The sequence below is a fragment of the Leptonychotes weddellii genome, chromosome 4, assembly GCF_054177405.1.
Source record: "Leptonychotes weddellii isolate Sample4059 chromosome 4, ASM5417740v2, whole genome shotgun sequence".
Taxonomy (NCBI): domain Eukaryota; kingdom Metazoa; phylum Chordata; class Mammalia; order Carnivora; family Phocidae; genus Leptonychotes; species Leptonychotes weddellii.
Genome location: NC_138372.1, coordinates 28,929,043 through 28,945,784, shown reverse-complemented (window position 1 = coordinate 28,945,784; position 16,742 = coordinate 28,929,043). Strand labels below are relative to the sequence as shown.

The window sequence follows — 16,742 nt, the reverse complement described above, 5'->3', positions numbered from 1 at the left end:
CTTCCTTTGAACTAAGGAACACAAGGTCACAAGCTATGTTATGCCACTTTAAAGTTAAACATTTACTACATGGCTTTTTTTCTTTAGTTCTGCCTTTACACTGGAATTTACCTTCATTTCTTATCCTTCAACTGCCCTTTTTCACTACAGAGTGCAGCGCTGTAACTTAATTTATAGTAAACATTCTAACCAGAGGAAAACTTTTGGTCATGTATTGAACAGTGAGGTGTGGCTTTGACGGGAAGGTAAGGGTGACAATACAGACAGAATGTGACCAAGTTTTAAAGGTCTGGGCCCAATACTGACGAGACAGCAGAGAGAAGAGGTTAAAAAGAAAATGAAGCTTCTGGGAGATGCAGACGCAAGGAAGATACTATCCAGCTATGTCTACGCTACTTTTCAGACACAGTACACCTCAGCACCTACACATCACATAAGATGCATATCATTCAAGCTCTCACTCTTTCAGTAAATTGTAACTTTAGTTCAAATATATGAAGGTGGTAAAAAGAAATCCAACTACAAAAAAAAAAAACTTTAAAAGGTTCAAGTAGTTTATGGTCTATCAGAGAATATGCAAATGAGAACAAAACCAAACACACACGTGCAGAAACACAACTACTTTGTTGGTGGTAAAGATTAAAGTCAACATAGTTAAAATATTATTTAGGGAGTATATAGACAATGATTTCTATTTCAGTCTTGTCAAATGCTTAAAATGATCCTGCGATCTTTGTTTATGAAATACCAGTTGGCTTAAGGACTCAATTGAAGAACCAGGCCCGAACTTGTTTGGGAGTTAGCTTGCTCTTGAGGTGTATTAACAACCACCACCACCAAAAAACAAAACAAAACCCCAACTGGCACGCAGGTGTTGTGTTTGTATACCTTAGTTTACTTCCTTGTAATATATAAAAGTAACCCAGCTCTCTGGGACACCTCAGCCAGGTGGGCACCATTAACTTCCTAGCTGATTCTCTGCTTTCTAAATAAGCCAGTTGGCTGAGGCAAGAAATCTTCAGATCCCAAAAGGGACTGTAAGTCTGCTGCAGCAGACTTTCTAACCAACAGACTCCACATGGAGACTTCTGAACCACTTCCATGGCCCATTTTCTGTTCCTTCTGTGTTCAAATAGCAAACCTGTATGGATGTACCAAAAGGAAGAGAAATATGAAAAATAAAAAGTAAAAACCACCTAGAGGAATAAAAGAAACCTGGAATGAACTAAGTAGGAGATGAATCTCTGAATTTGCATAGGCCAGCCATTAAAAAGCTGAAAGATTGGGGCACCTAACCTTTCTGGGCCTCAACATCCCCACTTTACAAGAAGGGAAGTAGACTAGATCCCTAGATGATTTCCATCAGCTGAACTTAAGAGTATAATAGCTCTGTATGCATATATTATTGGGGCCAGAATAGACCAAAATAACTCCATTCGTGAAGACCATGTCTAAATGATTAGCTTTAAGAATACTTTTGGGGTTACTGAAGCCTCCATGAAAGTATATACCTTCTCTAAAAGGAGACCTCATCTTGTTTTAGGAACAAAAAGCTCACAGTGACCATGACTGCTGTTTTCAAACATACACATCCCAGGAAGCGGACTTTTATGTGGAGAGGCCAATTCCAATTTTGCCAAATCTTATTCTGTGTGAATGATTCCTTCAATGCATAGAAAGGAGACAGACATCAATGCTGACTGACCATGCCTGATAGGAAGTGACTTAATAGGACAGGAAATCAAATAGATCACAAAATATCCACCCCCACCCCAGGGAAAGAAAAAAAAGTCCTAAAAATAGATGACACCAGGCATGTAAAATGGGTAAGAAATCCCCATGGGTTTCCACCATTTATCTTGGAAATGTATCTCACCATATGTATCAGCTATGTGGCATTCATGCTAGTGTTTATATTTTGATGCAACCAATTAGTTTTTTCTTTATCCCAACATTTACTTGCTTACTACTACTCTGCAAGCTGTAACTACCCCCCAAGTTTGAAAACTGACCAAAAAAATATGACCACAAAGCAAACAAAAAAACGGCTCCAGTTTACTTTATAAATATTTGTTGCACAAACTAAAAATGAACCTCTGCTTAGTAAACATCTGCAACTATTAGAACTTACCTGCATTATAACACAAATCTCAGTACCCAATCAGAACTGGTTCCCAGTTTTTATTCTGAGAGGCTCCTAAATCTAGTAAGGGTTTTTAAAAACTCAGCATTCCCATTTCATCTTATTCTTAGACACTCTTAATTTTTGACAAAGGGGTTAAAATTCTTTCATCATAGGCATCCTGGTAAGGGAAGGTTTGATGGTCTCAACAAATGAATTACATAGGGTCATGTCAGCACAAACGAGAATATGCATGTGAAGGCATGTGGAACCATGTTTAAAAAGAGATGTGTCAGGTTTAAGGAAACTCCTTGGTAAACATATTAAAATACTGGCATTTCTTTTCTTTGATGCCCCACCTATCTTCGTATTTAACCCCTACCCCCCCAATAGTCTGGATTAATAGCAACTAATATTTATGCAGCAATTCACAATTTGCAAAGCACTTTGACTACATGATCTCATTTGAGACTCACCACTAAATAGGAAGGTGCTATTTTTAGGTCCCATTTTTACATGTGAGGAAGCTGACACTAAATGGCTGACTTGCCCAAGCTCACAAAGCTGGTGATAGCTGAATGGAACCTGAACACAGGTCTCCTGACTTTAAATGGCCTGCTTTTGCTACCACACCATGCTGCCTCAAATACTGTAATCAGAGTATAAATAAATGCCCAGATCTAAGACCCCATCTAAGTCATCCCCACCCACACACACCCACCCCTAGTCTAAGTTCTAGTTAGCTGTGGAAGGCCCTATGCTCCTTATGGAAGCAGAGTTTTCTTCATTTTTCTGGAAAACATTTATCTGGCTAATGTGTTAAATAAGGAGATCATATAAACACCATTCGGCATATACTGGAAGATATCTTAGTCACCAGGGGTTCTGCATAGGCATGCCTATGTGCATTTTTCCAGGTAGTTGGTCAGATTCTCAGAGTCCATGACTCTGAAAAGGTTAAGAACCCAAGCTAGAGGCAATGGCTAGAGATCTTTCCAAGAAGCGAAATCCACAAAGTTCTCAAAGAGTTTTAATCAAGGCCTCATACTGTGCCCCACTTACCTTTCTGCCTTCCCTGCTCCAGGCCTTCTCCCAGGCTAAAAGAGTCATTCGGTATCTACATCTGTTTTTTAAATCGTACATAAAACCTGGAGCAACTGAGAACATATAAATCAATGACTTATAAAAAATAAATTTAAATTATCTGTTAAAGTGTAATCCTTAACACATACTCCTTTCTCTTATGATTTAACTTCCCAGAATGACAGTTTTCTTACCATAAGCATTCCAATTCCCTCAAAGAAGTTTTACAAACATAACTGCTTTGAACTCTTGAAATGCCATTCTTCACTAAGAACCCTCTAGATTACACAGAAGACAAGGTAGCGTGCAAGGAATTCTGAATCTGTTAGGCAGTTCACTCAACTATCATACCAAAGGATTTAGAATTTTTTTGCTGGGGGAAGGAACAGAGAAGAGTGGGAGAGAGAATGAATGCAGCCCTATTTTCTTACTGCTTGAAAACTCCTAATCTGAATCTGTAACATATTCCTACTAACCACTCGACTTGAACATCAGAAGTACAGTCTCTTTTCATCTTAAATAGAGCTTTTCAGTCTAAATCTGTATAAACAAACTTTGTCCTTCCATCTTTCAACTCCTCGGCAGTTTTTCAAGGTCACTTTTGCGAGCAACGACAGAGGCCTGCATCGAGGAACTTTGACTGCTACACCACTCATTTGAAGAGCCCCAAATCTAAACCCCTATGGATCCTCTCTGGTAAATCCTTTACACGAGGGGAAGCCAGGGGAAGGCAATCAACACCCTCCAAACTTCTCCTCTACTAGGGCCTGCTCCTTTTCCCTACCCAGAGACTGAGTACTGCTGGCTCACTGCTCCACGCTGAGTCTGCTGCAGAAATGTTCCAATGACCTTCATTCCATATTTTCAAATAAGAAAACAAAGAATTGCTTTTTAAAATCAAGTGTATTATAGATGTTAGTACATGGGACAGAAGAGTTCACTATTCACAAAACCTGACTGGTTACTGATTAGCCACCAGCATTAGCTTTGTATCCCTAAAAGAGGGGAAAAAATTATCAAGGGCAAAAGATAGGGTGCCTGTACTCTTAACTTTCCTATTCACAAAATGCAGGTAAATTAGGATTCAATTATTTCATACAGAAAAATGAAAAGCACTTTGCTCACATTTTTAAAGAACTCAACCAATGCCTGACAAAAATGTGTGAAACTGGTAGAAAAAGATTTGCTCTTTTCACTGCCAATATAGTGGAAAAGTATGTTTCTCACCAACATTCTAACCTAGAACGTGTATTTTAAAACAAAGACTGTTACTTAATTACTGGTACGTATTAGAATAGAAGCAGACAGGTAAATCAAGAAAGTTACGGGAGAATTTCACATAGGCATGTGGGCCTTCACCATTAGAACCTGCATCCATGCAAACCGTATTTTCACACAAATTTAGAACATCAATGGTGTTGCTTCCACCTCTGAAAACACAGATGTCAACAAAGTGCATGGAAACAGAAGAAGTCTTACAACAACTCAGCTTATTCTGTAGGAAAGCTTCAGTGCACTTGAACAAAGGAAAATTATTTGGAAAACAGTTAAGTTTACCCAATGCAAAGAGAAAGTGCTTTGCTTCTGTGTGTCCCTGAAAAATGATTAGCCTTTCTTCATGTACCTGATCTTGTCAATACTCAACTAGGAAAAGAAATCCTAGGTGAAGGGCATGCAAAATCTAAACAGAGCCAAGGTATTCTAGGTGCACCAAAAGGTATGCATGGAATGTAAAGTGGCCATTTTCTGAAACAGTGCAACTTGTCTACACTCTCTGAAGCTAAACAGTTTCTACCATTTTAACACAAAACAAAGAATTAAACTTACCGGGAACTGCATTAATTTTACATGTAGTTATTTATATCTCCACGGACAGGGAGAATTTAAGTCACTCCTAGCCCTCCCCCCCAAAAGGACGGAGGAAACAAAAGGCAGCAGGAGATGCAGAAACCTGAGTCTGGAATGTCCACTCCAGTGAAAACCCGAACAGCTGTCCCCCCACCCCCCAGCAAACTATTCGCCATTTTTCTTTGTCTTTCAGCTGACCCCTGCCTCAGTGAAAAACTCCGAGGCTCCAATGAAGCCCTGCAGCCTCCTTCCACTTTAACAGTCAAAGGCATTCAATCTAGCATGCTATTTGACACCAAACCTTGCCTCCAGAGTGGTCCCATTGGCTGAGCTGCTTTATCAGCTAAGAACACAAAGCCATGATTGGCTGTTCACGTCATCAGTTACCTCCTTTGTACACTTCCTGTTTTAAAGTTACCTTGAGAAGCAGAACAGGGGTCAGATTCAGACTTCAAATTACAGGGAACTTAAGGCTTGTAAATGCCTGGCAAATGCACACAGCAGACGCACTAGGGCCTCTTGTGTTTCCAAAACAGAGGAAACTGCAAATTTACAATGTTCTTAAAATCACACGAAAGGGTTGTTACAGTTCCCACCCAAAGGATTTCTTATTGGCTGTCAGAGTTCCACTTAAAAAATTTAAGGTAACTTAACTGCTTCTGATTGGCCATCAAAGATGTCTGTAAGATATTGCTACAGTATCCTATGGCAGTAAACCAGAGAAGCAATGTGCCTAAGATCGGAAAGTTGTGACTTAACTATCCAGTTTTCTCGAGCATTAACAGAAGAAAAAGCAAACCGGGTGGGCTCATCCAACAGCTCCAAAGAAAATGTGACCTCTTTACAGTAACAAAGAGTGATAACAATGGCCATACAACAGCTTGTAGGATTTCTAAAAAGGCATCTGTCATTATGTCCCTGGTAATTTTGAAAGCACATTATTAGTACTAGTTTGAAACACAAACTAATCTAAATAGGAAAATTCTGGAGTAATATAAGAAGGTAGTGACAGAGATGGTGGCATTTCCAAAAGGTCTACCAGGAACCCGAGAGGGAAATACAATGATGGGGGGGGGGGAACTGGCAGAGATAGAACACCAATGACTATTGTTTAAAGCTCATTACAGTTTGATGGATTTATTATTTAGGATGGTCATAAAAAATGATTAGCTTTTAATATTACAGTGTTGATATCACAGACAATAAACTTTTTACCACATTTTCAAGAATAAGTAACAGGGATGATCTCAGGATAGACAGTGCAAGTACTGCAGTTACTGAAGACATTCTGGGGTGCTGAAGTTTACTGCGGTGGTCAAAGATTTGCTTATGGATTTTGGGCCCAACTGTTGAGGTTTTAAAGAGGAGCCTCCTAATATGGTGAAAATGAATTAACATGTCTTTTTTCTTTTCTTTTTACAAAATATTCAAATAGAAACATCGCACTATTACCAAAGGCCTTTAACAGTCTCCTTAGATCTGCTTCCTCCCTTGAAACCAAGTATTCCAGGACTAAACAACACAACTGTTTTGCCAGGGGAAGGAGACCTTCTCTAGAAATACCTCGGCTGACCCTACATGCAAAGTCATCATGGGCATATGCAGGGATTTGGTAGCGCCCTGAAACAGAAGCAAGGTGGTCCTTCTAATCGCTTTGCCATACTAACTTCTCTATACACATTCTACTCATTTCTCACATTGAAATGAATTAATTTCATCATGATTAGTGCCAGGTTCTATGCTAGGTATGTTACAGACTTTCCCCCTCTAATCCTCACTATCCGCTTTTATATGTGAGAAAGAGTGAAGGAGAACTTTGACAAGTGGCTCCTAACCATACACTGAGGATGCAAACTCAGGTCCCACCTAGGGTGCTATTCTTTCTATTGTACCACAATGCTGATACTGAGACATGGGGCACCTCAGGGCACAGCCAAGGAAATTCTTAGGGGTCACATATATGTAGAGGTAGCATAAACTATTACACCCAACTTCATTAATTTAAAAATCAGAAATCTGACTGATGTTGAGCTTGATCTCTTAGTTGGAGACCTAGCTAAGTATGTGACAAAATAGCACCCTTTCCTTAAAGCCCTAAAGCTACTAGAAGGGACTGTCTCTCTTCTATCTCCAGCATACCCTGCAACCCTGCAGAAAGCAACTCCTGAGCCATAAAAGGCAGTGTGGGAGGACTACCAGCTGCTACAAAAAATCTCCCCCATGCCTTTCACCACCAATCCAGGCTGAAATTTGGTTCTTGTCCCAAATGCCCATCCTTGACTCTGTGTTTGATGTACCCGATTAAACCAAACATGTCCCTTAATACTCTGTGAAGGTCTTTGGCGTAGTTTTTACTAGTTCTTGGAAAGTTTGCCAGAAAAACACTTCAACCCCTATTTCTTTTCCTTTTTTAAAGATTTATTTATTTGAGAGAGAGAGGGAGACAGCATGGGGAAGGAGGAGAGGGAGAGAGAAACTTAAGCAGACTCTGCACTGAGCACGGAGCCCTACTTGGGGCTCTATCTCACAACCCTGAGGACACGACCTGAGCTGAAACCAAGAATCAGACACTTAACCAACTGCGCCACCCAGGCGCCCCTCAACCCCTATTTCTCATCAACAGCCACCTTACTATAATTCAAGCTACAAGTGGGAAGAGAACTGAAGTTATCCTAGAATTTCCATCTGGCAGCCTGACCCATTTACTTACTATTGCTTTCTCCTCTCTAGCCTGTTGTTACTGTGGACTAAGAGCCTCATGGGATCTCTGGGATTCCAACTCACATTCTTCCCTGGTCCTGGATCTCAGCAGCCCTCCAAACCAGACAACTGCGTCGTCTGCCCTAAAAAACACCCAGATCACTATGAGGCAAATCGAAGGCCTCTGATTAAGTGGTTCAAGCTTAAATACTCTCAAAGTAGGCACAGTGGGAACTGATGCTCTTGGTCAGAAAATTCTATGACCCTGGCCAAGTTACTTAACCATCTCTGAGCTCACTTCATGTATAAAATGGAAGAAAATAACACCAACCCATGGGAATGTTGAGGCTTAAATGACAAGGTAAAGCACTCAGCATTAATACCTAGCATGTGCTAGGTACTCAATATCTAAATATACACTTGACTATAGCACTTATCACACATTATAATTACTTTCAACCATGTCTCTATTACCAGAGGAGGGCTTCCTGAAGACAGCGGCTGTGTTTTGTTTATATCCACATATATCCCCAGTGTTCAGTACAGAGGTATATCTCAAACACAACCTTAGCCATAGTGTCAACGAAATAACAAGGAGTAGCGGGGATTGAGGAAAACTGGAGAGTACATGTCCCATCTAAAGGGGCAGCCATTGTTCAGCTCCAACTGACAAATGCCATGGAGGAACACTAGTCCACTGCAGCAAGAGCTTCAAAACCAATCAAAGAAGCAAAAGCCAGATCCTGAACACAAAAAGGTGATGCTAGAACAGCTCCTGATCTGCCATCCTGAGGAATGACTGAAGGACCAGCGTTATGGCAGAAGTTGGCCCTAACCACCATGACAATTCTTGTCAAGTACAAAGTCTTGCTCAGTCCCCCAGATAACCTAATCTTGGAGGTTATACTGTATCACATCAGAAGCATAATTAGCAGCAAAGATATTGGGCTCTTCAGTGCCCTGAACAAACATTTTACTGATGGTACCCCAACTGATTTCTTTGGACTTAGTGAAGTAAGTAAACCTGGAAGCCCCAAGAAATATCAGAGAACCTCTAAAAAAAATGAACTTTTCATATGTTGTGATGTGAACACAAAGCCATATTCATTTGAATATTAAATACATTGTATGACTTCTTACATACTAAGCTGATGAGAGATATATATACCAGTTTTGTACTGATGTTGTGATAGGTTAAGGGAATGGGGTATTTTTTTATGAATTCCTTTAATGCAACCACTCAGAATCAAACACTGTATTTTGCTTATGTAAATGAGAAGGCTGAGTTAGTCTCCCAATATTAGATAACACTATACAAACTGTTTTGTAATCTTTTGCACTTAAAAAATGTTAACTTTCCATATCAAATATATATCTATATCATTTATAATTGGGTTATAGTCCATTGAATGGACCATAATCTTCAATCAGTTTTTTATTAGTAACTTGTGTTTCCAATTTTTTTTTTTTACCTTTTGAATTTTTTGAGTATAGTTTTCACAATATTACACTAGTTTCAGGTGTGTAACACAATGATTCAACTTCTCTATGTTATGCTCACCACAAGTGTAGCTACCATCTGTCACCATACAACACTATTCCAGTATCATTGACTATATTCCCTATGCTGTGCCTTTCATTTCTGTGGTTTATTCATTCCGTAACTGGAAGCCTGTATCTCCCACTCCATTTCAGCTATTCCATGCCCTCCTTGGCAACCATCAGTATGTTCTCTGTATTTATAGGTCTGATTATGCTTTTTTGTTGTTCATTTGTTTTGTTTTTTAGATTCCACATATGACTAAAATCATACAGTATCTGTCTTTCTCAGTTAGACTTACTTCATTTAGCATAATATTCTCTAGGTCCATCCATGTTGTCACAAATGGCATAATCTCATTCTTTTATATGGCTATGTAATATTCCACTGTGTGTGTGTGTGTGTGCGCGTGCACACGCACACCACATCTTCCTACCCACTCGTCTATTGATGGACATTTAGGTTGCTTCCACATCTTGGCTATTGTAAATAATGCCAAGGCTACAATGAACATAGGGGTACATATATCTTTTTGAATCAGTGTTTTCATTTTCTTTGGGTAGATGCCCAGTAGTAGAATTACTGGATCATATGGTATTTCTATTTTTAATTTTTTGAGGAATCTCCATACTGTTTTCCACAGTGGCTGTACCAATTTACATTCCCACCAACAGCACACATAGGTTCCTTTTTCTCCACATCCTTGCCAAGCTTATTTCTTGTCTTTTTAATTTTCTGACAGATGTAAGGTGATGTATCATTGTAGTTTTGATTTGCATTTTCCTGATGATTAGTGATGTTGATCACCTTTTCATGTGTCTGTTGGCCATCTGTATGTCTTCTTTGGAAAAATGTCTTTTCAAGTCCTCTGCCCATTTTTTAACTGGATTTTTTTTGGGTACTGAAATGTATAAGGTCTTCATATATTTTAGATATTAATCCCTCAATGTCTTCAATTTTAAAATATTGTAAACAGCATCACAGAGAACATCCATTATGCCCATTCCTTGTACCCTCATTATCCCTTCCAGAACCACTGCAATGGCTTCATAAATAGTATCATTTTGTCTGGTTAAAAAACAAAAAACAAAACAAAACAAAAAAACCATGAAAGCCAGATTGTTTTAATGTTAAATCTTTCCATTTTCAATTTTGGTTCGAATTTTTTAATCATAAGCAGATCAAAGAAAATTAAGGGCTGCCAGATTGTTCCTCCTGACCCATATCTTTCACCTGACTTGGTCGTGAACAACTATCAGTTATTTCCCAAACCAAATCCACCTTCAAGGTTTAAAAAAATGTATCAGGGACGCCTGGGTGGCTCAGTCGGTTAAGCCTCTGCCTTCAGCTCAGGTCATGATCCCAGGGTCCTGGGATCGAGTCCCACATCGGGCTCCTTACTCAGCAAGGAGCCTGCTTCTCCCTCTGCCTGCTTCTGTCTCTCTCTCTGATAAATAAATAAAATCTTAAAAAAAAAAAAGTATCAACACATTTTCAAAAGAATCTGACAGAAGTTCTGAAGATAATTTCCAAAGAAGTCCCAGAAATATTTTGAGCAATGACAGTATCATTAGAATAAGGAACACAGCGCTTCCTGATGCCCAGTAAATGGCTGCTCAATAAATTAATGAAGTGAACCAATAAATGAGACCTTAAGTGGATCATAAATTCTGAATTACTTGTTTTTAAAAAATAAATTATATTCTCCAAAGCATAAATTAAAACCAATGGGTGGAAAACTATTCTAGAAAACTATTCTGTTCTCTCAGAGCTGTCCAAAGATGGCACAAGCTGCCTCAGAAGCTATGGATGGGGTTGTTAGCACAGGCTGTTTGAACACTTGACAGGAATATGTGAAGACAAGATGAAAAAGAGCAGCCATGTGGAGAAGCAGAGGGAAAAAAAGCCCAGTCTTTGCAGCTAGACAGATTTAGATTCTAATCCCTCCTCACCTCTTTTTAGCTGAGTAACCTCAAACTAGTTACTTAACTCCACTGAGGCCAATCTCCTAAACTATAAACCATCTTGCAAGGCTGTAAGGATTAGGGATACTTTCATTCATTCAATAAATACTTACGTGTAGGTATTGTGCTAGGTATTATGCTAAGATCTGGGGATCCTAAACAATACACAGTCCTGTCCTCAAGGAGACTAAAGTCTTTTATAACAAAAAAGAAAATTAAAATAGGCAATCATAGTGCTGTGTGTTAAGAGTTCCAACAGGAGGAAATGCATAGTACAAGACATAAGTAGATCCCCTAACCCAGGGCCTAACTAAATTTCAGGCTGGTCAGAGACAACTTCTTGGGGGATTTAAAATTGTAAGAAGAATAGGAACCTACTGAGACAGACAAGCAAACTGCATGTGCAAAGTCCTGGAGCTGACAGAAAGCATTACATTCCTGGAATGGCTATAGTTTGATATGGCAGCAGCCCAGTGACAAAAGGCTAGAAGTTAACCTAGAAAAGTGAACAGGCCTGGACAAGACTAAGATACTAGAACTTTATTCTGAAGACAACAGTGAGCCACTGAAGAGCTTTATGCATGGGACTGGCACAATCAGAATTACCCTTTTAAAAGATCATTTGGGGTATAGTATGGAGAAGTAGACAGGGTGGGAGCATGACAGCTCCAGACAGATAGCAGGGAAAACAAGACCTTGTGTCATCTAGTTACTGGAAAATGTGGTAGTGCAGATGTTGAACAGATGAATGGGAAATATTAAGAAGATAAAAAATCATTAAGACCAGTGGTTAATAATACCTGTAGAATAACAACACTGTGACTGATAAACGGCAAGTGCTCTAAAAAATGGTACTGCTAGTATTATCGCTGATATTGGCAACTGGGTTAGATGACCTTTTGAAATCACATTCATCCCTAAGAGTCTATGTGATTTTGGAGATATGTTGTATGTTCCCAGACAAATCCTTTCCCACCATTGGCCAAGCTGTCATATACAAAAAGATTCATTTTTTACTCATAAACTCTCTATACCAGAACTGTTCAACTGGGCCCCACTACACACTAGTCGTAACATGAAATGCTTATTAGATGTTCTCACAAACAGGGTTCCAGAACCAAATAAGTTCAAGAAACACTGCATTATGTATCCTCTCTCTTGAAGGGTCATAAGGACATCAACACACACACTCTGAATACTAATTCTGCAGTAAAGAAATGCATTTCACTTTAGACATCATTCTGTCAAGGATCCTTTTTCCAACTCCAGAGGACATTTAATACATTGTATAAGAACTAATGTTCAATGAAACAGCTTAAGAAATGCTGCTCTAAACTGCCTTACAGATTTTAGTGGAATGAAGATTAGAGGCAACTCTATTCTGACCACTTTCCAAAATGGTTGGAGTTTTACACACATTATGGCATTTCCCTTTTAATTTAGTCCTACTGAAAATGACATTAAATATCACCATAAATAGCAATCCTCTGCCTCCCAAATTATCGCCAACCGAGTGTGCTTTGCTTTTTTAAAAGGCCACAACTTTGTCAGCTGATAATGAGCAAATTCTAAGCTACTTACCCTTCAGGGTACAGTAATAATTTTTAAGACAGTTAAAAATGACAAAGATGTTCAACTGTGCAGACTGCATGTACTTTCACTTTCCTCTTTTATATGAATGATCATGCCACCAGTGAGGGGATGTGTTTTCTTAACACTGGGCAAAGAATCTCACTTCATATAGATCACTGGACAATGTGCAGCTTCTGAGGGCAGGGTTGACAGTAACAGAAATTGTGAAAACCTTCAGTACAGTAGTCCCCCCCTATCTACAGGAGATACATTCCACCACCCACCCCCCCAGTGGATGCCTGAAACTGCAGGTAGTATGGAACCCTATATACACTGTTTCTTCCAATATGTACGTATCTATGATGGAAGTTTAATTTATAAATTAGGCACAATAAAGAGATCAATAACAATAATTAATAATAAAATAGAACAATTGGGGCACCCGAGTGGCTCAGTCGTTAAGCGTCTACCTTCAGCTCAGGTCATGATCCCAGGGTCCTGGGATCGAGCCCCGCATTGGGCTCCCTGCTCCACAGGAAGCCTGCTTCTCCCTCTCCCACTCCCCCGCTTGTGTTCCCTCTCTCGCTGTGTCTCTCTCTGTGACATAAATAAAATCTTAAAAATAAAATAAAATAGAACAATTATAATAATATACTGTTATGTGAATGTGGTGTCTCTCTCAAAATCTCTTACTGTTCTGCACTCACCCTTCTTGTGATGATGTGAGATGATAAAAGGCCTGTGTGATGAGATGAACTGAGAGGAATGACATGAAGTGAGGGGCACTGTGATGCGGCGTTAGGCTACTACTATCTTCTGACAATAATCAGAAGGATCATCTGCTTCTGGACCACGGCTGACCGCAGTAACTGAAACCGTAGAAAGCGAAACTGTGGAGAATGGGTGGGACTGCTGTAACTCTGATAGATTTAAGCCAATGACATCATACAAAATATTCTATACTCCAAATTCATTTCCTATGAGTCACTGAAGCATTTATTGAAGCACTGCTCAAGATCACTATTTACAGCTCATACCCACGAATGTATTTAAGATTAATTCTTGGGCGCCTGGGTGGCTCAGTTGGTTAAGCGACTGCCTTAGGCTCGGGTCATGATCCCAGGGTCCTGGGATCGAGTCCCACATCGGGCTCCCCCTGCTCTGTGGAGAGCCTGCTTCTCTCTCTGTCTCTGCCTGCCACTCCCCCGGCTTGTGATTTCTGTCAAATAAATAAATAAAATCTTTAAAAAATAAAAATTAAAAATTAAAAAAAAAAGATTCTTGAATCTGATCTAACAATATATTGTTGGTTTTAAATGGAGAGTATTCATCTAAATAAGACACTTTATATATCTTGGACATGAAGATTTGAATCTATAAGTTAAACCTATTCTACTGGAAACATTCAAATGTATAGGCTAGCCTAGTCCCTCTCTCTAAACTGCACCTGAAGTTTACCCATTAGAAAGCTTTCATTATATAAAAGTACACTGAATTTAGAAGTAATCTGTCTGCAGACAAGGACTTTTTTTCTTTTTTAATATTTTCTTTTTAAGCAATCTCCACACTCAACATGGGGCTCGAACCCACAACCCCGAAGTTCAAGAGTCACACACTCCACCGACTGAGCCAGTCAGGCACCCCCAAACAAAGACTTAAACCAAAATAGAAAATACAACTCCCACGCTGAAAATGAGCACAGCTGTTGCCTCACCGTTATCAGGTACATCACTGCTACAACATGGAGAAGTGTGGGAAGGGTGCAGCAAATTTTGCAACCTGGCAAAAATTTCTGCAGGCAGAGGGATTTTTTCCTGAACCATTCCACAATGTTGTCTTCCTGCTTACTTCAAAGAAAATGTTACCCAGGTGACTAGAAACCAAACTGACAGTCCTATGTCAACTGACAATTTCTACAATTAGAAAATTTTTTTAAATGACTATAATGCAAATCTCTTTCTGGATTGAAGGATAAAACTGGTTGTTCTGATTTCAATAATTATCGCCATCTGGCAAATATGAAAAAGTTCTCATCTCATCAAAATCATTACCACTCAGGACCTGAGGATTAACAGAGCAATCAGGAGACAACCTAACCCTGAAATAATCCTACTACTTCATACATTCATAAATACAGACTAATAATAATATAGATCCATTGTAAACCAGCTCCTAAACCACAACGTAACTAAATTAGGTTATTTCTTTCATGCCAAGTGGCTGCTCCCCCATGTAGACATCTTACCGTACATAAAAGAGTAGATAATTACAAAAGGCCTCCTTATTAGGGAAGCTCTAACAGGCTGAAAGGACAGATTTTATGCTGTTCTAAAAAGAAAATGATGTGTCCTCTCATTTATTAAGGTCCACTTGGTGACAGGCACCCACTGTATGCTACTGTATTCATTTTTCCTAACTACTCTATAAGATAGGTGTCACCACCAATACTTCACATAAGAAACTAAGGCTCAGACAGGTTGAGAAACTGACCCCCAGCTCACACAGAGGGTAACTGCATTGCAGAAGAATTCTTTCCCAGGTCTGAAGCCAGCGTCAGCAACTACACTACCCCCTCCCAACAGCACTTTTTGGCCAAAGTATTTTAAATCCATTTCCTCCAACAATTAATCTACTTAAATTATGTTAGGTGCTTTTAGTCTCTGGGAAAATACTAAAATGACCTTGTAGCCTTCCTAACCAGTCACAGCACATGCATGAAAAACTGAATAAACAAAATGAGAAGAGAGACTGGAAGACATCAGATAACTCACAATCAGTCTGCTTTGAGCATAAGAAACTGAATGGAAAAGAACAACTTGCTGGCTAAGGAATGTTCCTCCTAGGTTGTATGCCTGAGGTTGGAATGAACCTCAAGAAGGTCGTCTGTGACCTTTTTTTCTTTTAAGATTTTATTTATTTGACAGAGAGAGACACAGCAAGAGAGAGAACACAAGCAGGGAGAGCGGGAGAGGAAGAGGGAGAAGTAGGCCTCCCGCTGAGCAGGGAACCCGATGCGGGGCTCGATCCCAGGACCCTGGGATCATGACCTGAGCCGAAGGCAGACACTTAACCATCTGAGCCACCCAGGCGCCTCCGTCTGTGACCTTATAATGTCCTCTGCCATTCTCCCTCCTATGAATGAGGCAAACTTGTCAAAATACAAAAGGTGCCTCAGAGCCATCTCCATCATCAAGTCAATGTTTCCACAGAAGAGGCAATGCTGCCCGGTGGAATGAGCACTGGACTGGGAATCCAGTAATCTGAGTTAAACCTGGCTTTCCCCTTGCATAGTCAAGTGACCTTGTCAAGGTCATCACACTCTTTAGGGCCTCAGTACAAAGCACTTGCCTAAAAGAAATCAAAAGCCACTTCCTGATCTAAGATGCAAGAATTTTTCTTTTCTCCTAATATTTCAGGATGTCAAGAGAACAGTGTTTGAGGCACCTGGGTGGCTCAGTCTAATGTCCAACTCTTGATTTCAATTCAAGACATGATCTCAGGGTGGTGAGACTGAGCCTCATATTGGGCTCCATGCTGAGCGTGGAGTCTACCTAAGATTCTTTCTCTCTCTTTGAGCGTCTGACTCTTGATGTTGGCTCTGATTGTGATCTCAGGGTCATGGGACTGAGCCTCATGTCAGCTCTACACTCAGTGTGGAGTCTGCTTGAGATTCTCTTTCCTTCTCCCTCTACTCCCCCCATGCTCTCTCTCTAAATGAATAAAATCTTAAAAAAAAGATTCTCTCTCCCTCTCCCCTCCCCTATCCTCCCTCACGCATTCACTCTCTCAAGAAAGAATGAAGCCAGTATTTAAGAGTACGGGTTCCACAAATTTTGTAAGAATTAAGAGTTATAGGGGAGCGCGGGTGGCTGCATCGGTTAAGCATCTGCCTTCAGCTCAGGTCATGGTCTCA

At 39.9% G+C, this 16,742-nt stretch overlaps 1 protein-coding gene across 3 annotated transcripts in view; it reads right to left on the bottom strand.

Annotated features, from left to right (window-relative positions):
* The window catches only part of NFYC (nuclear transcription factor Y subunit gamma), a 64,091-nt gene that overhangs the window by 43,316 nt on the left and 4,033 nt on the right, over positions 1 to 16,742 (bottom strand). The window contains exon 1 of one of the 3 annotated variants that reach the window (XM_006747203.3): positions 5,033 to 7,408. The exons of the other annotated variants lie outside the window; for them this stretch is intronic. The gene's annotated coding sequence lies outside the window, so the exon portion shown is untranslated. Of the gene's footprint in view, positions 1 to 5,032; positions 7,409 to 16,742 lie in introns of those variants that run through there. 3 annotated transcript variants of the gene reach the window in all.